At 55.9% G+C, this 19804-nt stretch overlaps 1 protein-coding gene across 2 annotated transcripts in view; it reads left to right on the plus strand.

Moving 5' to 3' along the window:
- The window catches only part of GSE1 (Gse1 coiled-coil protein), a 420610-nt gene that overhangs the window by 137596 nt on the left and 263210 nt on the right, over nt 1-19804 (plus strand). The gene's annotated exons all lie outside the window — the stretch shown is intronic.

Genomic DNA, 19804 nt, shown 5'->3' on the forward strand with positions numbered 1-19804 from the left:
GCCTCTGAGGTCTCTCAGCTGCTCTGCTCCAGGCTCTGGGCATCTGCCGAGGACCCCAGGGGCCCCTCTCCTGCACCTGCGGCCCCAGGGGCAGCCTCAAGCACAGGGTGGGGGGCCCAGACTCTGAGTCACATCCTGCCAGGTGGGGCACGTACCAAACAGGACTCTTACCTAGAGGTGGAAAAACGCAACGCTGCTGCACGGTCTTCTAGGGCTGTGTCGCCCTTGGCCACGAGATGGGGCTGCCGCTCCATCCATCCCTGGGCCTGCATGCCAGATAATCGGGTTCATGGACCCACGTGCATAATCTCTTCCAAATAACGTCAAAACTAGCCCAAGTGTATGGAGAGTATACGCCGTGTACTTTATATTTCTTTCTTTTTTTTTTTTTTAAGATGTTGGGGGTAGGAGTTTATTAATTTATTTATTTTTCCTGTGTTGGGTCTTCGTTTCTGTGCGAGGGCTTTCTCTAGTTGTGGCAAGCGGGGGCCACTCTTCATCGTGGTGCACGGGCCTCTCACTATCGTGGCCTCTCTTGTCGCGGAGCACAGGCTCCGGACGCGCAGGCTCAGCGGCCATGGCTCACGGGCCCAGCCGCTCCGCAGCATGTGGGATCCTCCCGGACCGGGGCACGAACCCGTGTCCCCTGCATCAGTAGGCAGACTCCCAACCACTGCGCCATCAGGGGACCCCTATATTTCTTAACTCATAGAATCCTCCAGCAACTTTACAAAATAAGGACCACCATTGGCCACACTTTCCAGATGGGGCAGTGAAGGCTCAGAGAGGTGAAGTGACTTGCCCAAGGTCACACAGTAGCATTCACGGCCTCCCGACACCCGGGCTGGGTGGCTGCATGCCTGGTGGGCACCCCCTTCTCACTTTCCCTTCCCTGAGGTCCCTTCGTCCTGTCTCTGACCCTCAGGGTCAGAGGGTCATTCTAGGAGGCCGAGCTCCTTCCTGCAGCATCCGTCTCACCCTGGCATCCTGCCCGGAGGGTGAGCTTCGAGGGGCAGGGGCCCTGGGAGAGGGGTGGGCCGCTCAGGCAGGAGCCCTTAAATGGGGCTGTGGGACCCCTCGCTGGAGACCCCAGCCCCTTCCCCACCCTCCCCTGAGCCCAGCCAGCCCCACACCACTGGCCCGGCCCCGGGTGCAGGTGAGCCGCTTCCCTGAGCTGACTCTGCCCTTCACGGCCTCGGGCCCACTGCCGCTGCTGTGCAGGGCGGTGTGCGTGGGGGCTCGCTCTGCAAAGCCGGGGCGGGCGGAGGGCAGGGCTCTGGTGGAAGGCAGGGCGCGGAGGCGGAGGCGGAGGCGGAGGCGGAGGGGAGGCGGAGGCTGTACGGTCTTAGCTTTGTTTCCTAGGGAGGCAAGCAGGCAGGTCCAATCCACTTTTTAATAAACGAGGCCTTTGATCTGCAAAAATGAGTAATTAGCAAGGAGTCAGTGAGTTGGCACCGTGGCAGCCTCGAGGCTGGCTGAGCACACAAGGCAGGGCCTCTGGAGCTGCTGGAGGCAGAGGCCGCTGTGCAAATCAGGCTCCTCTAGATGCTGGGGCGCCTGTTTCCGGGGGTGGGGGGCATCGCCAGGGACAGGGAGCCACGAGCCCCGGGGTGGGCGCCTGGCTCCTCTGCCCCCACTGGGAGCCCGGGGACCTCGGCGGACCACCTTCCTCTCGAGCCTCAACTTCCTCATCTGTAAAGTGGGGGTGTTCGCCCTTCACTCAGGAGGCCGGAGTGAGATGCTGCCCACAAGGTGAACAACGCAGAGAGGATGCCCAGTCCCCTGGTCCCCTCACTGGCTCAGGACACTCACCCAGGGCCCCGCTCGCCCAGGGGGTGGCTCTGTGGCCGCAGGAGAAGGCAGCGCTCTGGGCATGCCCATCCTCTGCTCTGTCCCGCTGCAGAGCTGCCCCCGCCGCCCCCGTGCAGGGCACCCGGGGGCCTCCCTCTGCCGGCCCAGCCTGGCTTCTGTGAGCAGTGTGCCCATCCTCAGGCCATCCCCACTTAGTGAGCTGTGCGGCCAAGGGAAGGCTTGGGGGCTTTAGTCCCCCTTCATCTCGACCAGCCCCACCAGGTGTCCTAAATAACCTGAGTGTGAAGTTTAAAACGGGCGTTGGGGGACTTCTCTGGTGGTCCAGCGGTTAAGACTCCACGCTCCCAAAGCAGGGGGCTGGGGATCGATCCCTGGTCGGGGAACTAGAGTCTGCATGCCGCAATGAAGATCCCACACGCGGCAACCAAGACCCTGTGCCGCAGCTAAGACCCGGCGCAGCCTAAATAAATAAATAACATAAAATGGGTGTTTTTTGGGCCAACCCGACTTCCAGGCAGCACCCTCTCCTTTGGACAGGCTCCCCCATCCGGGGCGCGTGGAGCTCCCTCCACGCCGATGGCGGTCCTGTACCAGCAACAGCAACGGTAATGACAACTTCTGCAAGGGAGGGAGGGGGAGAAAGGATCACCCCCATTTTAGAGTCAAGAACCCCGAGGCCATGGAAAACAGACGCCTGGTGGGAGGCCTCCGAGGACGCCGCTGCTACGCTGGGCACAGGTGGGGACTTCCTACCCCTCACGCCCAATAAATATTTGTGTGGAGTTTCCCTGCTCACCTTAGGGTTCCCATAAAGAGTCCCCAGCGTCTCGGGGCTGTGACAGAATGGAGCGTGGGGGCTGCTTCTGACTCAGGTGTGGGCTGGCGTCCTTCTAGAAGAACCTGGTCTGTGCCTCGGGCCTTGGTGATCAGTGGGGTCATTTAGGAGCCTCCATCAACCCTTCTCCTGCTGTGTGGGACTCCGTGATGCTTGGGGCTTGGCTGCCGGATTCTGTGTTCCTTCAGTTATTCATTCAACAAACTTTTATGAAGCCTGGCTCTGGGCCAGGAGGTTGGCAAGGGTTTGCTCAGGGAGCTCCCAGTCTGGGCATCAGACTTTGAAGACAGAATATCCAAGGTGCTGGCGGTAAGGGAGCCCCCCAGGGGAGGGCAGAGGTGTGGTGTGGAACCAGAGCGCCCACCCCCTTGGTGAAGGGGGGTGGACGGGGCAGCCCCCTCCAACTGCTAGACTGTGCGCTGCTGAACACGGGCAGTGCGTCGTGTGTGCACACACGCTCACACGCATTCACGTGGGCGCATCACATGCTCACATCCAGGGCACACTGGTGCACACAGCCCCACGCCAGAGCCATCCATGTGGTTCACATGCGCGCACATGCCTGCTTACACAATGAGATTCGCGTGTCAGCGGTGCATGGGCGTACCTGTGTACATACATACGTGCTCACATACAGGCACATGTGCCTACACGAACACAGATGCGTGCATCCACGTGCACATTCACGCGTGCACACACACGCTCGCACACACGCACACCCCAGGTCTGCCCCAGCATCTGCGGGGTTGGGAACAGTGGACAAACAGAGACTTGTGCCCATTCCCTGTCTTCTTGCCTGGCCTTGCCTCCCGCGTCACACAGGGCTCCCACACTTGGGCACCCAGCCTGCTTGTCCAAGTTCCAGCCACGCTGCCCGTTGGCCACCCTTCAGGATGGGCTGTCTGGCAGGGCAGGGGTCCTCTTCTCAGCGGGACACACTGGAGAGAGGCTTGCGCGGCTCAGGACGTGCACTTGGACACGCAGGCAGGGGCCCTGGGTCCTGGAACTGGGGGCAGGGTTTGAGAGCGTAACGGCAGTGGGGTGTGGCCTCTTGACCTCACAGACTCCTCGCCCTTGGGGGTACCTGGGGGGAGGCCAGAAAAGAGGCGGGCTTTAAATACAGGGCCCCGGTCCGAGGTGACACTGATATACATCAGTACCTGAAACGTAAGTTTCACAAAGTATTTTTACTACATGTGGTGCATTACAGTATTTTTTTTTTTATTTTATTCCATTCTCTTTAAAAAAAAAAATTGCTCCCATGTGGGACACATCCCAGAGTTTGAGAAACATGAGGCAGACGGCGTTGCAGGTTCCTCCCACCTCTGAGATTTGGGGATGCTGGAAACCTCCCTAAGCTCCCATTCATCTTTGCAACGAGACGGAGATTACACAGACAAAGCCGGCTGCTCTGTGCCTTCCCAGCCCCGCAGGAGCTGCGCCCCATCACGCCAGCCCCTCTGCTCGCAAGGTGCCAGTGGTGGTTTTCCTTTTTCATGATGATCAAAAGAAACGCAGCATCAGAATGAAGATCTGGAGGATGGATGCGGGACAGAGGGAGGGCCCCTTCCTATTCCTGGAGCCTCGTGCTCCCAGGCTCCGTCTCCCTCTCCTCCTCTGCTCTTCCCCTGGAGTCAGGGCCCTTTGCCTCCCACAGAAGGGCTGACTCCCCCGCATCCCTCCTCCCCATTTTATGCCCACTTTATTCTCGTTTCTGACCATCGCAGTATTAGATCTCTATCCCTCTGCGTCTCCAGACTCACCTTCACCTGGATCTTGTTTCACCTCTGACCAGCCGTGTGTATGAAGTTGCCTTTGTAAGGTGAGGGGGGACCCTGAGTGCCCTCTGAACTCTCCGGCTCTTCTCGGGGACGGTTTTGCGTGGAGGTTAACAGTACAGACCGAGGACGACAGCATGACAGCATCTAGGTGCAGAGCGGGTGCCAGGTGACCTGGGGCAGCTGACTTACCTCTTCTGTGCCTTGGTCTCCTTATCCATAAAGTGGGTGTGTAATATAGTAGAACCTACCTCGTAGGCGTGTTAGGAGAATCAAGCCAGTTAAGAGGTACAAAGTGTTTGAACAGCGCTCGGCACATAAATCAAATGACATTAAGTAATTATCTCAAGGGGTCGGCCATAAGGAAAAATAAAATCATCTGGGCTTTCTTTTATACATATATATAAATTTATTTATTTTATTTATTTATTTTTGGCGGCGTTGGGTCTTCGTTGCTGTGCGCAGCCTTCCTCTAGTTGCGGTGAACGGGGCTACTCTTCGTTGCGGTGCGTGGGCTTCTCGTTGCGGTTGGCTTCTCTTGTTGTGGAGCACAGGCTCTAGGCATGCGGGCTTCAGTAGCTGTGGCTCGTGGGCTCTAGAGCGCAGGCTCAGTAGTTGTGGTGCATGGGCTTAGTTGCTGCATGGCATGTGGGATCTTCCCGGACCAGGGCTCAAACCCATGTCCCCTGCATTGGCGGGCGGACGGATTCTTAACCACTGCGCCACCAGGGAAGCACCATGTGGGCTTTCTTGAGCAGCTCCTGAGGGCCAGGTTGTGTTCTAAGCGTGTGTGTCTTGAGTCTTTTTGCTTTTCTTTCTGTGAGGTGGATACTGTCATTATGACCATTTTACAGGTGAGGAAACTGGGGCCCAGAGAAGTTTAGTAACTTCTCTGGGGCCACACAGCCCACAGGGAAGGAGTCGCTGCCTGAGTCCAAGAAAGCTTTGGTAGATGGAGGCTGCTGTCAACCTCCTGATTATTACCAATACTGTCGCTTAAGGATGAAATAAGGTGACATGTGCAGAGCGCGGCCGGGCGCGTGATGGGCCAAGTCACAGCTCTTCCCGTTGGCGTCCCCGATTTTAGCAGTCAGGCAGGTGATTGCGTTGAGGTCAAAGCGGGGCATATGTGCCCCCAGGGGGGCCCGGTTCTGACCCAGGTGGCTGCCGTGGCCCAAGTTAATGCTGCGTGGGATCACATGCCCCGCCTAGTGATTTGTTCTGGAGTCTGCCTAGCTAGCCTGTCATTTCCATCGTGGGGCATCTCTTCCCTCCTGGGAAAGGGGTACGTGTATCTGTGTCAGCCCCGGGGTCTGCTTTCGTGTCTCCCGTGATTTCTCTGAACAAACAGCCGGCAGGGCTGACCCAGCCCTGGCGTGACTTGCCCACAAGCTGTGCCCTTTCTAGAAGTTCCTATCTTCATTTCCCACTTTTACTTTTCCCCTTTCCACCTCAATCAGGACTCACTCGAGTCAATTATTCCCTTCAGATCTTTTCAGGGAAGACAGCAGTGCAAAGCCACAAAAGTCGCTCTTCTCAATGTTTCTCCCATTATTAGATTTCTTTCCCTGGAAATGGTGTGTGTGTGTGTGCGTGTGTGTGTGTGTGTGTGTGTGTGTGTGTGTGTGTGTGTACGTACATGCACACGCTCACGGAAAGAGAGAGAAAATGAGAGAGTCTTTCTAATCTTCCCCTTTATTCTTCTTTTTAAAAGCATAAGCTTAAAATCCTTTGCCGGTCAGATGCTTAGATTTTTGACTTGTGTCTTTACATCATAAGACCGTGTTTGGATTTTCATTTTTGATGCCTTTCCTCTTTGCCTGTGGACCCAGAAGGAGCGGCTGTGCTATTATCTGTCTTCTTCCAACCTGAAACGTCAGCAGCAAGAGGGCTGGAACTTTCCCTGCCTTTGCTCTGAATCTCCAGTGCCTGGCACAGGGCAGGGGCCCAATTAATATTCCAGAATTAATTCCTAGGTCTGTTTTTTCTTCAGAGCCCCCCACCCATGCATACCCAGCCCAGCTTTGAGTCAGGGGGAGCTGTAGGAAATTGAGGTGAATTCTCAACCCCAGTAGGTGAAGGTGTAGTCAAAATAGAATCGCACAAGGCTTGTCAAAATAAGTGTGAGCGCTACCGAACGCAGGTGTGTGTGCCTGACGCACAGTGAGGGCAGACAATACCGAAACATCGGAGTTCGGAGCAGAGAAGGGTTTATTGCAGGGCCAGGCAAGGACGCAGGTGGCTCGTGCCCCAAAAACCCTGAACTCCCCGAAGGGTTTCCGTAAAGCCCTTTTAAAGTCAAGGTGGGGCGACTTCCTTGGTGGCACGGTGGTTAAGAATGCGCCTTCCAACGCAGAGGGTGCGGGTTCGATCCCTGGTCAGGGAACTAAGATCCCATATGCCGCAGGGCAGCGAAGCCCGTGCCCCGCAACTGCTGAGCCCGTGCGCTCTGGAACTCACGTGCCACGACTAGAGAGAAGCCAGCGTGCCACAACGAAGATCCCGTGTGCCGCAACGAAAGACCCCACAGTCCCCAACGAAGATCCCGTGTGCCACAACTGAGACCCGATGCAGCCACATCCATCCACGCATACATAAATATTTTTTAAATGTTGAGGGAACAAAGCATTAAGAATGTATTGAGAAAAAACAATAAAGTCAAGTTGGGGACTTCCCTGGTGGTCCAGCGGTTAAGACTCTGCATTTCCACTGCAGGGGGCACGGGTTTGATCCTTGGTCTGGGAACTAAGATCCCGCAAGCCCCACACGGTGCAGCCAAAAAAAACAAACAAGCAGATAAAGTCAAGGTGAAGGAGGGGCGTGGTTAGTCGTTGCAGACTTCTTGGTGTCGGAATCCTTTGTTCTTGGCAGCTGTCCGCGTGGGTCAGGATACGATGTTCCTGTAAACCTCCATCAAGACAAATGTTATTCTCTGTTCTGCAACTTTTCATCTCTATGTGAATGGAAAAGTGTCATACCCTTAAAGATCAGAGCCTTGAGAGTGGCCTATATCCTGTCTATTTCAGGCTACCGGCGACATTCTTAACCGGAAGCAGAAGCGGTAGAATACGGAGGTGAAAGTGAAGGGAACAGATCTAACATGGAGTCAGATTTGTTGCTCCTGTTACAGGCGTTTGCAGGACCAGCCCCCAACACAGCTGCACGTGCTGTATGCTGAGTTCAGATCCGGTGGCCAGCAGAGATGCTTGCCAAGTGCCCGTGGGTCGAGGGGCCCGTCCGCTGCTGGGCTTAGAGGCAGCTGGCAGGGGGGTTCAGAGGGCAGCTCTAGAGGGGGCTGAGTGGGCTCAACCTCTGCTCGGCCCCGATTGTCCCTGCAGGCAGCTTCCACGATCTCTCTGGGCCTCCAGACACGCTTCCTCGTCTGGAACACCATGATGATAATGACAGTGTTTGCCTCACCGGTTGTGTCGAGGATTAAGTGAATTAAAACACGTGGAAAGTACTTGAGACAGCGTGGTGCGCAGAGCAGATGCTACGCCTGTGATTATTAGTATTTTATCGCCCTTCTATTTATCATTCTTGCATGTACCAAATTGAAACGTTTTGGCTGCCGGGAGACGCTCACTGCTGTGACCAGAACACGCAGATTCTGTCGGTTTGTCTGGGGCCTCTGTTATTAACACGTTTTAATGGGGGAGTTTCAAGTCAGCATCCAGCTGAAAGAGCAGGGCCCTGCGATGGCAGTGGTGTTGGAGCACCGGCTTGGCCTGCTGAGGGCCCAGCCACCTCTGCCCCCAGGCCCACAGCACGCCCGCCAGGACACGCCAGCACTCTTGGCAGTGACGTTGACAAGGGCCCTGGCCATGTCCTGACCGCTTTCCCTCTGCAGGGGCTGGGTGGTGGGTGAGGCCACATCTGCAGGCCCCTGGGTGCCAGCCTCCAGCCCAGCCTGCTGTCTCCCAAGGCTGCTGAGCCGTGACCCAGCAGATGTGACGCCCTGGGAGGCTGTTTGCCGTGGCTGTCACTGTGTTTCCACGATCTTGTGACAGAAATCCTGCCCTGGCATTAATTTACATTATAGCCAGTGCACCCCGATGTGTTTTTTGTTTTGTTTTGTTTTTGTGGTACGCGGGCCTCTCACTGCTGTGGCCTCTCCCGTTGCGGAGCACAGCCTCCGGACGCGCAGGCTCAGCGGCCATGGCTCACGGGCCCAGCCGCTCCGCGGCATGTGGGATCCTCCCGGACCAGGGCACGAACCCGCGTCCCCCGCATCGGCAGGCGGACTCTCAACCACTGCGCCACCAGGGAAGCCCCCGACGTGTGTTTTTAAAGGGTATGATTTTTATCCGCTTCAATTAGAGCTGTTTTTATTTTTGTCACCCTGAAGAATTTCCCTGCGGTTAAGCTGCCATTCTTCATTGTAATACCCCTGGCAAGGGCTGGGGAAAAAAATTAACAGTCTCGTGATCACTTAGCTAATGCACTGTCAGCGCCTGATAAACTGCCTGCCTGGCTGAGACAGCACAGTTCTCTCCACGGTAATTATGTCACGTTTACCTGACGCTGGCGAGACCCCCTTGGTGGAGGCGTGGGGTCGAGCTGAGCCCCCCCACAGAGCCCAGGGCAGGCCCCCTCACCCCCCTGTCCACAGAATCTGCCTCTGATGTAATTGAAGCACACGAGGGTGGGCGTCTGCCCATCTTCCCGCTGTGGGGCATTTGGCAGGTCGCTGAACATCTCTGATCCCCATTTGCACGGGGAGCCCTGCAGAAGGGTTACTGTTGATAAACCGCCTGACCTCCCCAGTTCGGAGGCATCAAAGGAGGCTCTGGGCAGAGGTGCGAGAGCATCACGTCTGGTAAACAGGGTGTCAATTCCCAAAGCGGGGGGGAGGGGCAGGCCCTTAATGGGGAGCTGGCAGGTAAAGCCAGGCACAAACTCTGAAGACAGGAGGAAGGCCAGGGCCGCGGTGGGATGTGAGCCTGGGGTGGGGGCAGAGGAAGCAGCTCAACCTGCAGGGAACTGGCTTCCCTCCACCGAAATCAGGCAACGGGCTACCACGCTTTGGAACGGCCGTGCCGTGGACGACAACTCCGTAATAAAGAGGAACAAACCGGGGCTTCCCTGGTGGCGCAGTGGTTAAGAATCCGCCTGCCGATGCAGGGGACACGGGTTCGAGCCCTGGTCCGGGAAGATCCCACATGCCGCGGAGCAACTAAGCCTGTGCGCCACAACTACTGAGCCCGGGCTCTAGAGCCCATGCTCCGCAACAGGAGAGACCACCGCAATGAGAAGCCCGCGCACCGCAACAAAGAGTAGCCCCCGCTCGCCGCAACTAGAGAAAGCCCGCGCACAGCAACAAAGACCCAATGCAGCCAAAAATAAAAAAAGAAATTTATTAAAAAAAAAGAAAGGAAGAGAAAGGAACAAACCACCGAAATGCCCAACAACCTGGTGAATCTCCAGGGAATGGTGCTGAGTGGAAACGGCCGGTCCCAAGGGGTCACCCACTGTGGTTGATTTGCATAAAAAGCTTGAAATGGCGAAATAGAGAAATGGGGGACGGATCAGTGGTTGCCAGGGCTTGTCGTCTGGGGCAGGAGGGAGCTAGGTGTGTTTATCAAGAGGTGTCACGGGATGCTTAGGACGGGACTGTTCTGTATCTCAGCTGTGGAGGTGGTTACAGGAGCCTGTTCTGCAGAGAACAAAATACACGTGCGTGTAAGTACAGGTCAAACTGGGGCAGTCTGCATGAGATAGGCAGGTCGTCCTGTTAATTTCCTTCTGTGACCTTGTACTGTAGTTTTGTAAGATGTTACCGTTGGGGAAACTGAGCAAAGGGTACTCAGGATCTCCCTGTATCATTTCTTACGACTGCATGTGAATCTAGAAGCATCTCGTTGTAAAAAGTTAAAGTTAAAACAAAAATCAGATCACATCTCTCCTTGGCTCAGAAACTGCCCCCCCCCACACCCGGTTCCTATCTTAACTCTGAATGAGAGCCAGAGTCCTTTAGGGGCCCACAAGGCCCTACAAAACATAGCTCCATTGCTTCCCCCACTCTTCAGCCATGTGGGCCCCATTGCTGTTCCTCAGGCATACCAGGCACTCTCCTGTCTCAGGGCCTTTGCATGGGCTGTTCCCCATGCCTAAAACACTGTTCCTTAGGCTTCCACGTGGCTCCTTCTGTAACTTAGATGTCTCCTCTTTGTGCTGTGTTGGAGACACCATGCCAGCACCTGGGGTCACCAGGTGCTGTTCAGGGGAATGACAGTCTTGGTGGGGGCAGAAGTGTAACAGCTGAATTAGTGGTACTCAGATGAGGGCACTAATGGAGGTGGTCCGAGGGAGGGTCTGGCTCTGCCTGGGAAGGGGAGCTGGGGACAGAGTCCAGGGGAGGGGGGCAGGCTCTTGGCTGAAAAGGAGGCAGGGAATTGGGGAGGGGCAGAGGGCATTTCGGGGTGAGGGGGGACTCATGGGCATGACGGTGGCTCGTGAGCAGACCCCTATGTTGCTTCCACCCCGAACCCTGAACCTGGGGCATCCTCACCATTTTACGGATGGGGAAGCCAAGGCCCAGAGAGGTAGAGTCACTTGCCCGAAGGCACACAGCTCATAGGTGGCAGAGCTGGGATTTGAACCAGGCAAGATGGTTTCTGCATCTGCCCTCAGCCCCTTACAGGACACCTACAGGGGAGACCAGAAGGTAACGAGCCCAGCGGTAGAGGTGCACACACGTCCTCCCGCAGCCCTTCCTGCATCGGGTGGACCTAGGCAACCAGAGGGAGCCTCTGCAGCGGCCCCACCGCCTCCATGTCTCCCACCCTCGCCTCCGCTCCGAGTCAAGGCTCAGGTCCCGTCCTCCCACAGACCCCTCTCCCCCAGGTGTATTTAGGAGTCGCAGCAAATGGTGTTCCATCTCCACCGCGACCGCCATCCCTGCAGCCACACGGACCCTGCTGCTTGTAGAACAGGGATCGGCAAACGTCGCCCACAGCCAGTTTCCGTACAGCCCGTGGACTAAAAATGGATTTTACATTTTTAAATGATTGCCAAAAGAAAAAAAAAATCGAAGGGAGAGTAATGTTTCGTGGTGTGAAAATTATATGAGATTCAAATTTCAGTGTCTGTAAGTAAAGTTTTATTGGAATAGCCACACAGTGTTCCTGTTCGTGCCGCTTAAGTGTGCTTTAGAGCTACAAGGCCTCAGCTGCTTAGTTCCAACAGAGAACATACGGCCCGTAAGCTGAAAATCTGCTCTGGCCTTTTCAGAAAAGGTTTCCAAACATGCTCCCCGCCTCAGGGCCACTGTGTTTGCTGTTCCCTCTTCCTGGAACACTCTTCCCACAGATGTCTATCTCCATGGCTAACTCTCGTGTTTCCTTCAAGTCTTTGCACAGATGTCGCCTTCTCAATGGGGCCAGCCTATGGAGAATTCTAACGCCCATCCCCCCTCCTTCCTGTCCCCTTCTCCTCTTTGTCTTTCTGGCGTCTCCTACCACCTGTCACGTAAATGTGTATTTACTGAGTGTCTGTCTCCCCCGACCGAATGTCACCTCCTTAACGACAGACATTTTAAACTTTTTGGTTTGCTCCTGTATCCCAGGCACGGTGCCTAGCAATAGTAGGTGCTTAATAAATGTTTATTAGATGGATGGATGTCTGACTGAACGATCGGATAGCTGGATGAAAGGATTGATGGCCGGATGGCCAGATAGATGGGTGGATGGATGGATAGTTGGACAGGTAGACAGGTGGATGGATAGGTAGGTGGGTGGATAGACAGATGATGGACGGATGGATGGATGGATGGGCAGGTAGATGAATAGGTTGGTGGGTGAATAGAGAGATGATTGGATAGATGGATAGATGGACGGCCAGATAGACAGGTGGTTGGATGGGTGGATGGATGCATGGTCGGTCAGGTAGATAGGTAGATGGATGTGAGGCACGACAGACTGAAAAGCTGGGCTGGCCCAAGTCACATGGCTCTGAGATGCCGCATGGAGGAGCCTCTGGTAAAGGATTTTATGCAGGTGGGTGAGTGTCGTGTTTTGGAAAGTTGGCTCAGGCCAAGGAATGGTTGGTGGGGGGCTGAAGTGGGTAGGACTGTGTGCCCAGGAACCAGTGGGAGGCTCTCTCCCTGGGAGGAGGGGAAGGTGAGTGGGCACAGCAAGAGTAGGAGGGGGCACCCCAGGAGAGCCGGGGAGTCGGGCCGTCATTGGTCTGAGATCAGTCTGGCTCCCGCTGGCGGCCTCCAGGGACTGGCATTCGGCACTAACGTCAAGGACTCCGAGAGCCCCCGCCTCCCTGAGGGCCCTCACCCCTGACCCTGGGCCTGAGCTGGATTCCGCCAGCATCACCCACGTGCTCTGTCGCTTGGCAGTCATGGGGAGGCCTGCTTGCCTCTGGAAACAGTGAATTCCTCCATGCAGCCCCCTGCTCTGTCCCAGGACTTATGAGGGGGTCGTCTGGCTCAGAGGCCTCACTTGAGGGAGGGGGCCGGGCCCATGCCTTCTGGAATGTTCCTTTCAGCCACAAGAGCAGCAGAAGTTGGGCATGCCTGCCTCTGGCCAGCTCCAGTCTCCCCGTGGCCTCACCCTTCCCAGCCACACCTGTCCCGCCAGGTGTGTCTCCCAAGTCTCTGAGTGCTGTTAGCAGCAGACTCCGGCTTTCTAATAAGCTCCCAGAAGCATCACGCCCCACCTGCCCCATCCAAACATGGCAGTGAGTTACCCTTTCTGTGTCTCAGTTTCCCGATCTATGTAATGGGGCCCAGCAGTTCCTCCCCACCAGGGCCAAGGCTTCATGGGCTGACACGGCAAAGGCTGGCACGGGGCCTGGTGTTCAGTAGGTGCTGTCAACGTTTAGCTGTGACCGATGAAAGGCATTTTTGTCCCAAGCCTCCTGCTTTAGGGTCATGGCCCATGACCCTTTCTGCTGCAGCCTATCAGGGACAGGCAGTAGCTCCTGGCTTGGAGAGAGTGCCTAGTTTCAGCCGAACCCAGAGATTTTTCAGCTCCAGCAGCCCCCAGGTCTTGAACCAGGGGCTTTCTGGTTCTCTTTATGGCAGGAGGGACTGGGCTCCCCCTGTTCCTTCTGCTGTTTCTTGCTTTGACAAATGCGTTCATGGGCTTCCTGTGCGTCAGGCCTGGGCTGGGCTGCACGAATGCTAACTCCCCATGACTGCCCTGCACCGTGGGTGTGGCTGTCAGCACCCCCTTTTTCAGACGAGGAAGCTGAGGCCCAGAGGCATTAAAAGCGTGCCCAAGGTCACCAGTTTGGAACCCAAACGGTCACTCCCATTGGCCACCTAACTGCCTCTGGCCCCTTTTTCTCCACTGAGCTTGGCTGCCGTTCTCCTGAGAAACACCAGTGTCTTCCTCTTTTCGAGACACCCGGGGCAGGGGCGGGTGGTGTCCTGTGCCTGCTGGAAGGGGAAGCAGGCTGGATGAGCTCTGTCCACTTCCGGTCCTCTTAGCCTCAGTTTCCACATCTATAAAATGGGCTAATCACTCTCCCCGCCTAGCCCACCTGGCAGAACCACCGCAAAGCCCCAGGAGGTGGCCCTGCACACACACCTTGCAGATCAGCTGGGGGGGAGAGTTATGACTGTTTCTGTCCCCTCTGACGGCTGCAGCGAGTGCTAACCTGGTCGGATGTGAAGCCAGGGATAAAACCTTCTTTTTGTTTTTTCCGAGTCCCGGACCTTGTGTCCACTTGGGCTTCTCTTGTCTTTGAGGCTGGATGCACCTGGTGCCTCCCCGCCCCCTCCCTCCAGCCCCTGAGAGGTGGGAGCAGCTGGGGGGGGGGGGGGACTCGGCTGGGAAAAGAGTCAGATCGGGACCCCCGGCTGTGGCTGCTTTGCCCGAGCCGTCGACCTCCTTCCCACGCACGCTGCAGCCGGAGCGTCCCTAATTGCTGTCACAGATGTAGCAGCCACCAGCCTCTCCCTCGCGACCTGCTGGGTCGCGTGAGCTTAATTAGCCCCTGATTACTCATTTACTGGGTGCTGTGTGTATTCCATATCTAATAACTTTCCAATTACGCCCGGTCTGCATCGCACATTTAATAACCCGTTAGTCGTCTGCTTATCGGGGACTCTGCGTTCTGCAGCTCCATCTCCCCCTGACCCGGAGCCTTATCTTTCCCTTTATTGCTGTATTTGGAGTTCTCTGCTCACCATTATGGAGCTATTACAGGGAATTAAGGGGCGTAAAATACTGTTTTGCGGCCTCTGATGTACCAGCTTGCAGCACAGAACAAGGAATCCCACCAGAGAGGGTCGAGTGCATCTTTGTGGGTGGGCTCTCGTGGGGACCAGGAAACGGGAAGGAGGGGCCCTGTGGTAGGGCTGGCCCGGGCCCCCTTATGTCGCTCCTGGACAGACGGCCCCGGGCCTGTGACCCACGTGTCGCCGGCAGCTGGCAGCGGTCTCCCACCAACCCGGCTGTGCCCACCCACCCTCCAACCAAGGCAGGCCCCCCGCCATCACTGTTTGGGAGGGAGGTGGCTTTTCTCCCCAAGCTTGGCTTCCTGCCTGTGTCTGATTTTTCCTCGGGGCCAAGGGCAGGTGATGATGCCACGTCCTTTTGCGCCATCGGGATGCTGGCGTTTCCTCTCCCCCCTCCTGCAGCTCTGTTTTGTCTCATCTTCCCAGGCTTGGTCTTCACATAAATCAGCCGCAGACCATCAACAAACCCACCGTCACTCAGCCGCAGGATAAACCTGTGTGCCAGAGACCACAGTCCCGGTTGCTGTGTGCCTGCTGAAGCAGCGAGTACAGGAATCAGGCCCTGCTAGTACGCAGGGAGCACCTACTGGGTGCGGGCGCTGTGGGGGCTCTGACTGGGACCGGCTGGGTGACCTTGGGCAGCTGACTTGACTTCTCTGTGCCTCAGTTTCCTCCTACAGTGTGGGAGTTAAGGTACGGTTGTTGGGAGGATGAGACAGGCTACAGACAGCAGGGTGCTTGGTGGATACCTAGCACATAGCAAGTGCTCAGTAAATCTAGGGTAGGCATTACGGGCCCATTTCCCAGAGGCATAAACTGAGGTCCAAGCAGTTGTGACTTGCCTGTTATTCCTAGTTACGCCCACAGGCAAGTGGCACTCAGGATTCAGTCCCACATCTACTTTATTCAAGATCAGCAAGGCCAGCTTCCTGGAGCATATCTTGAGCCGATTTGGAGGAAAGAGACGATTCAGGGTGATCAGGAAAAGTGGGGGATCCCATGCCCCAGATCCTGCCCCCATGAGTTAAGGGGCTCCGGGACTGCCTCAGGCTCTGCGTCAGCCGCGGGCAAGGGGGCCTAGAAGGTGTCCCTGCCAGCTGGGGCCGAAACTGCCCAGAGGCCAGGTGGGCCCCCCTGCGAAGGCCAAGGCCGTGAAGCCTTCCCCAGCCCACACCCCTCCAGGCTCTGTGGGGTCCCCTGGCCACTGCACCCCTATGGCTCTCGTTCCTGATGCTTATGCAGTCAGGTCATGAGATGAGCTGCCATTTCTTGAGCACCTACTATGTACCAAGTGCTTTAGCAGAAAGAACTCATCTAATCCCCTGCATCCTCCCTCTTGGAGCTAGACACTTGCTGTGTAAATAATCCATTTTGCAGAAGGGGAAACTGAGGCCCAGAGAGGTGAAGTCACTTTGCTAAGATCTCCCAGCTGGGGAGAGTGGCCAGGACCCAGTGCCTGGCCCCATCTCACTACAGGGAGCCGGAGAGGTAGAGTCTGGCTGGGTGCCCGGGAGGGAGAGGGAAGCAGGCTCTGGGAACAGCCAGCTAGCCCAGTCCCTGTTGTAGAGGCTGCTGGAGAGAGAAATCCTAGTGTCTCGTGCAGCGGCCTCTGGGCCGCTGTGTGCCCTCAAACGTCATTTACAGGCTACCACGTGGGTGAGCTGAGTGAAAGAAGCCAGACACAGAGGGCTACATGGTGTAGGGGTCCACCTATATGAAATGTCCAGAAGAGACAAATCCATCGAGACAGAAAGGAGATGAGGGGTTGCCAGGGGGCCGGGGTGGGGGGGGGGGGTGAGGAGTGACTGCTGATGGCTACCGGGTAATGAGAATGTTCTAGACGGATTCTGGTGATGGTTACACAACTCTGTGACTATTCTCTAAGCCACTAAACTGTACGCTTTAAATGGGCGAATTGTATAGTATATGAATTATATCTCAATAAAACGCTTCTACAGAACAATAAAAGAGGAGTTCTCAAACTTGGGGAGCTCACGGACTCATACAATTAATAAATTGGGTACTGGTAACAGCGCTGCATGGTTTTCCCCTGTGAAGCAGGGATGCTGTATCTGCTCTCTGCCCCTATCCGTCCCCATCCCTACGTGCGAGTTTACCTGGAGTAAACTCCAGAAATCTCCAGAAATCACTCAGTTCCCCGGAGGAGATGTAACAAGGCGCGATCTCATCAGGATCCTCAGGGGTGGGCTGCCAATCCCTTTTATGGTAAAGAACCCTGGAAATTTTCCCCCCTTTTTGCCTTTCACCGTTAACTAGCGCTTTAAATGTAGTGGCCCTGGTCCAGGAAAATAAAGGGGACGATAAAGTTTATCCTGCTTGCTCTGCGAGGGCCCCGTGGGCTCTCTGGGATGCTGTCAATTTCCAGGGTCCCCGGGGCAGGGAGCAGTATATGTCCCAGACCCGGTCCTAATAGCACGTTAAATTAAGACAGGCCGTGAGCTTGGAACTCTTGGCTCTGGTAGAGAAAAGGCACAAGGAATATGTTGGTTCGAGGGTCTGCTTTTTATTAGTCAGGCATTGTTGTAAATTTGTTCTTGAAGGGTGAGGAGAGGCTGCTCTCTGCTTCCATGTGATGGTCTGGCTGAGAACCTCTGCCTCCACCTACGATGATGCGAGCATGAGATAATGCGTATCCCCCACCCACATGTGTCTGGCAGCCTCGCCCATCCATTAACAGTGACTGAGCCCTCTCAGGAGTCCACTGGCAGCTGCTGACAAACGCCGGAGAAGGGGGTAAAATCCTTTTACTTCCAACAAGAGTCAACATGGTGGGAACAGCTGGACCGGAGGAGGGAGGGTGTCTGGCGCACGATGGTGCCAGGGAACATGTGTTTCTGGGCCAGGCCCTGTTCTAGAGCTTTGGGGTTTTATTAGTTACCGACTGCTGTGTAACAAAGGACTGCTCGTGAGCAGCTCACGGCAAGACACCTATCACCACACGCTCAGCGGCGGCCCCTGCTGCAGGTCAAGGCATCCGTGGGGCTTCGCCCTCACCTGGGAGATCGACTGGGGAAGGACCCACCTGCCGGTTCATCGTTGGCAGAATTCATTTGTCTGTGAACTGAGGGCTGTCATGAACATTTAGATGCAAGTTTTTGTGTGGACGTCTGTTTTCGGTTCTCTGGGGTATCTACCTAGGAGTGGAATTGTTGGGTCCTGTGGTGACTCTTTCTGGACCTTGACGATCTGCCAGGCCGTCTCCAAAGCAGCTGTGCCGGTTTACAGTCCCACCAGCAGCGTATGAGGGTTTGCGTCGTGTTTCAACACTTAATAATCATGAAAGTGCAGCTTTTAAAAATGGATTCCCAGCTTCCTCTTGAAAGATCAGAACTGGCGTGATGGGGCTGGCTTCCTTCCATGTGGCCCCCCACTGGTGCTGGGTGGGACTGGTGCTGTCCCCATACAGTCTCACCTACCAGTACCTTGTTTCCGGTTTACCCCCCTGGTCCCCGCAGAGATGTGTGTTTGAATCTCTTGTCCTTCCTGTCCCCCCCCTTCCTTTTAAAGCCTGCTCCCTTTGAAGGCCTAGTTCAAATTCCACCTGTTCCAGGAAGCCTGCCTGGAATTTTCCAGCCCTCGGGGAGTTCTCCTATTATCAAACTCCTATAGACCTTGCCCCCTCCCACCCAGTAGTATTCTCTTTTGCCATCTGCTGTTTTCCACTTAAAAGCCTTGTTCCGCGGAGGCTTTGTAACAGCAGAGTCTTCTCGCAGCTGCTTGAGTTCACATCCCGACACCTCCGCTTACTGTGGGGACTCAGACAGGCCACTTTGTCTCTTCGTGTTTCCATGTTTTTGTTCGAGACAGGACTGTTGGGAGGATTAACCGTAGCACATAGTAGGTGCTCAGTAAACGGCATCCTCATGCCCACAAGCTCTTCATCCAGGGAGCCATCCCCACCCCCATGCGGCATCCCCCCGGCCACTTTCCCCAGCAGAACCCTAGTCCCCCAGCCCCAGGAGGACAGGCAGTAGGTGGGCCTCACCCCACTCTGCTTTCCACCAGCGCACGGGCAGGGTCAAGGCCGGGGCACAGTGCCACCCTCCTTCACTCCCTGCCAGCCTGCCCCGAGGGGGTTGCAAGAACGCTGCCTGCTCTGATGAGGTGCCATCCCATAGACAGTCCCTGGGGTTGGCTGGACTAACGGGGGGACACAGCAGCCCTACATCTGGCAGAGTTTCCCGAAGTGATGTTGGCAAGGTTGCCAGAGCAGCTAAAAGCCTGCGGGGCGGGGTCTGTACAGGGGCTCCAGGCTCCCCGCCGTGCTGAGGGGCCCCCGGCCCTAAGCGAGCCAGCGAGTGAATGAAGTATACTGGGCCCAGGCGCCGCCCTCTCCTGGCTCCAGCCTAAGCCGCCAGCACCCCTGTGGGATTTGCGGGGGCTGCAGTCTGGGCAGTGTCACCATATGGATCCCATAAATTAAAGCGTTCCCGGAAACAAACGGTAAATTTTTCCGTCTCTCGCATGTGGAGCTGCTGGAGCCTGGATGGAGCGCCATCCGTCTCTCTCCGGTACTTTGGTTTTATAGCCCTAATCCCTGGAAAAACAGGGTCAACGTGAAGTTGCTTTTCGACAGCCGTGCGGCCCTGAAGCTCGTAATCGGGGCCGCGGGGCGTCGCCAGTCCCCGGGACCGGCCCCCAGGGAACTGCTCTTGTTCAGACCCTGGAACCCTGGCAGGGGCTTCCCCATGACCTGGAGCCCAGGATGCTCAGCTGAGTTGACCCTGCCTTGGCAGCTCTGTGACCTCAGGCTCCCACTACCCCTCTCTGAGCCTCAGTTTCCCCAACTGTGGAAAGGGGGTGGGGTGACCGGGATAGTCACATTCATAGAGACGGAAAGTAGGGTGGTGGGTGCCGGGGCCTGGGGGAGGGAGTGTGGAGCGGTAGTGTTTAATGGGTATGGAATTTCCGTTTGGGTTGATGAGAAAGTTCTCAAAATGGATCCAGGGGATGGTTGCACATGGTGTTTGGACTTCATGCCACTGAGTTGTACACTTAAAAATGGTCAAGGTGGTAATGTATATTCTACTACAATTTTTTTTTGAATACAGAAAAAGTGGTGGGGGAGATGACTGCCCCGTGGGGTGAACTGAAGGTTAACTAGGTTAATGGTTATAGTTGCAACTAACTCGTAGGTAGTTATTACAAACTTCCGTGCGGAGA

Source organism: Phocoena sinus, chromosome 19 (genome assembly GCF_008692025.1).
Source record: "Phocoena sinus isolate mPhoSin1 chromosome 19, mPhoSin1.pri, whole genome shotgun sequence".
Taxonomy (NCBI): Eukaryota; Metazoa; Chordata; class Mammalia; order Artiodactyla; family Phocoenidae; genus Phocoena; species Phocoena sinus.